A 4,404-nucleotide genomic window follows, 5' to 3' on the forward strand; every position below is an offset into this window, starting at 1 on the left:
AGAGCAGTCATAGGTATACAGCTTTTCCTACTTGTGGTCTTATGCAATATAAAAGGATGCCATTCGGATTATTAACTGCTCCGGCTACTTATATCAAATTAATGAGGATGGTTCTAGCAAAAAATGAAATGTTGCATTTTATTTTGACTATTTTTGTAGTTTTCAAAGACTGGTTTCATCATTTGGAGGATGTCAGGCCAGTTTTGTTGTCTCAGAAAGCATGGGTTAACAGCTAAACCTGGTAAGTGTTTTTTGGGTTTTGAGGAAATTTGCTTTCTGGGTTTAAAGATTGGTCGTAATAATATTACACCACTCAGTGATAAACTAAATGATATACAAAAAATTTCTTGTCCATATAATAAAAAATTAAGTAGTTTTTTAGGCGCTGTAAATTTTTATCGTCTATTTTTACCAGAGTTGGCAGATAAAACTTTAACCTTATCAAGCTACCTTGCAAAACAAGTAAAGGAACCTTTTGAACTGTCAGAAACTGCTGAGACAGAGTTTGAAAATTTGAAGTTGATGTTAACTAAACCTCCAATCCTTAAAGGCCTGTCCACACGATCGGGCCTGATCGGCGGACTTCCCCTCTAACGGGGGCACTTGACGGGCAAACCATCAAATTGCCCAATGGGTCTTGTAGCAAAATCACCATGGTGGTGCCCGATGGCTTGAGCTTCGACCCTGGCAGACGTACGTGAACCATATAAATTTCTTTTACTGAGCCATTCTTTGCTCCATATTCTCTTCTTTTTCATCACACACACAGCAATTATCATGCTACACTATCATCTTTGCGGTAGGCACCATGTTTATCGTACCGCACTGAACACACTACTGGCATCGTCGGGCACGCCCACCTCTACATTGCCTCACCTGTGTGGACAACATTCACGGAGCACGTCGATCAGGCCCGGTAGTGTGGACAGGCCTTAAGATTCCTGATTCTAATAGAATTATTTGTTTAAGGACAGATGCATCTTCTACTGGTCTAGGAGCTGTTCTTTTCCAGTACTATAATGGTTACCCCGTGCCAGTGGTCCATGCAAGTAAGAAACTATTGGAACGTGAGCGAAAATACTCTGCTATAGAGCGAGAAGGTCTTGCGATAGTCTGGGGTGTGAAGCATTTCATGTACTATCTGTATGCAAGGAAGTTTATCTTGGAGACAGATCATAAACCTCTAAAGTATATTGAAAATTTAAAGGGTTCTAACAGTCGCTTAATGAGATGGTCACTGTCATTGCAGCCTTTTAATTTTCAGGTGGTTAATGTATTGGGTATCAATAACCACATTGACTTGCGGAGTCGGAACTAGATGTTGTAAATAATTATAAATATTTGTATTTTCTTACTCAATGAGTAATCTTGATAATGGGGTAATGTAAGGGAAATATTTATACTTTGGACAATAGATGGCGTTAGTGGCTTAGCAGTCACTTGTTTCTCCTGTTGGTGAACTAGGAGATCCTTGTTAAGGGAACTGTATTGGGTGAATTATGTTTTGGGAATTGTGTATTCTGGTTGACAACCTCACCTGGCCTACTTTATGCAGTAAGTAAAAGGAGTTTTATTAATATTAAGGTGGTAATCTCAAAATTGTGGGTATTTTAGTTACAAATATTATGAGAACTAAATTGTAAGTGCAATGTTTCTTGTCTAAATTTAAGTGTAAAGTGTCAATATTAAATTGTAAGTGTGATGTTTCCTTTTTGGCAGCTAGCCCATTGTGTGATGCCCAGCATAGTGGCTTCTGTGCTGCAGTAGCGCCATTGCAAGCTGTTAATAGCCAGAGGTGCCTGAAGTAGGAATTATTTCACTTGATAAGGATATACCACTGGACTACTAGTTACTGATATGATATGCTGTTAAGGTTTTTTTGTGTTAATATTTAAATGTTGAGTTGTTCATGAAAGTGATGATAGGCATATTTTGGTGCAAGTTATTGATGTCATTTAAGTGAAATTTTCTTGTGTAATTAAGATAAGTGGTGAAGGGTATTTATAAGTTTATATTGAAATTTATTGTAATAAAGGTATATTCAGTGGTTGTCTGTCCCTCATCCAACTTACATGAAATTTAATTTTGTTAATTGAATATCCCTGACATACGTAATACTGAAGAATTTTCTTCTCCAATTGTCGTGAATATTCCTAATGATAATGCCTATGTCTTAACAACAATTTGTAAGGATCATAGCTTGTTGGTGGTCAATAATATGAAAACTTATGACAAACACTTTGTTAGCAGCAAGACTTCTATGCAGGGAACTAGATGGGTATCCGAATTAGAGGTCTGTGTAGGGTCAATACAGTTGATTAATTCTATAGAATCATTTCATGTACACCCAACCGAGAATTTGCCTTCTGATCATGCGCCAATATCCATTAAAATGTCTAAAGGTAGGATCGATCTTGATCTTGTGTTAAGGCGAGCATCTTTTTTTGGTGGCCATGCATCACTAATGGGATGTAAATGTAGCCGTTTTGTTAAGAAACCAATCCAGTATAAGAGGATTGACCGGAACATGTTCAATGTCCGAATTTTAGGTATTAGCATAAATACTGATGATTTTATCAATAATGTAAATGATATTGCTTCTACTGTATCGAATGTATCATACCAGTGTTCTGAGATGTCAGAGTAGTGCGGAAATGGTTGGAGAGGATAGTGGGGAAGCATATACCGTCCGCTGGGACTGTCTCCTTTGCGACCATGATGATTCGAGAGTTTTGCAGGCTATAGACTGGAAGGGGAAATTTCACGTAGAAAATAAAATTGATGGGTGTCCCCCAGATGAGGAATTCAAAGAATATTTCGAAAATGTATTAAATACTAAATAAAACATTTAGTTGATAAAAATATACAGTAATTTGTAAATGTCCCTATCGTAGATGATTAATTAAGTCGAAGTCGTCCAGTCCCAGATCAATTAAATTAAACCTTGTAAGGCTTATGGTCTAGATGGGGTCTCCCCTGGTGTTCTTAGGTTGCTTCCAGTAGAATGGTTGTTGACAATCGCTACTTAGTTTAATGGCCCTTTCGTGCCTGCATCTTATCCTAGTTTGTGGTCTTTTGCCAAGTTCCTTACGATTTTTAAGAAAGGCAGCAGACAGGAACCCAAGAATTAAGGTATCACAGTTGTTAACTGTTTGGCAAAGTTGTATACATGATATGATTCTTTGTTCACGACTTGAAACAAGGTTTAAGCCTTACAGGGAACAGGCTGGGGCGGAGGGGACGTGGTTGCATGGAGCATATCGTAGCTTTGCGATTGGTGTCGGACATGGCTAGGAGAAAGGGGAACAAAAACTCTGTCGTATTTGTTGATTTTAGTCAGGCTAATGATCTGGTACCAAGAGGAATGTTATTTAAGGTTCTGAAACGCTTAGGTTGTGTTGCTGTTATGTTGGCAGCCTTGATAGCTATTTATAATGTAACAAACTGTATAATTGGTACTGCAATCATAAAGTACTGTGGAGTTCAAGGAAGTTCTACATCGTGTCTTTTAGTTTTATACATTGATGATCTTATTAAGCTTAAGAATAATTGCAATCCTCAATGGTTTTTATCGTGGCTCCATTTATTAGTGTTAATGGATGATACAATTCTTGCAACTACCAGAGAAGGTATCATCCATAAGATATCATTATTGAAGCAATATTGTCACACATGGGATGAAAATTAATGCAGGGAAAACATTGTTTTTTTTTTTTTTTTTTTTTTTTTTTTTTTTTTTTTTTTGTTTTTTTTTTTTTTTTTTTTTTTTTTTTTTTTTTTTTTTTTTTATTAGTGGAACAGCATAATTGAGATCGATGGTCTTACAGTAGAACCTGCTCGCAATATATATATTTGGGATCGATCTTCACTGCGGATGGCTCTGTCTCTTCCTCTGTTGCGACTCATGCTCGATCCAGGATGCCACATATCAATAAATTTGTTTCTTTTAATAAAGATACTGATATACCTTTTATTGTTAGAGTTTTTGATGCTGCTTTAATGTCAGCTGTCCTGTATGGGTGTGAATCGTGGCTGAATGCAGACTTGAAGCCAGTAGTGAAGTTATATAACTGGGGATTAAAACTATTGCTTGGCGTTAGAAAGTCAACATGTAATGAATTATGTTAATACTGAATCGGGGTACCCGCATTACGAGATCTTGTTCGTAGCAAACAGAGAAAGTTTTTTTAGTGGGATATGGAGAAAGTGGTCTTCGTTGGAGGATGATCCTTTGATATTTTCAATTAAGACCGTATTAGGAGCCAGGTATAACACCAAGACTTGATAGAAGGACTGATTAATGATAGTAGAGATGTAAAAATCGCAATGGAAACCCTCGGACGCAACATCATTAATTCTGACTCCTCAAGAAAAGTTACATATAGGGAAATCAATCCAGACCTC

This window comes from Macrobrachium nipponense, chromosome 35 (genome assembly GCF_015104395.2).
Source record: "Macrobrachium nipponense isolate FS-2020 chromosome 35, ASM1510439v2, whole genome shotgun sequence".
Classification (NCBI taxonomy): domain Eukaryota; kingdom Metazoa; phylum Arthropoda; class Malacostraca; order Decapoda; family Palaemonidae; genus Macrobrachium; species Macrobrachium nipponense.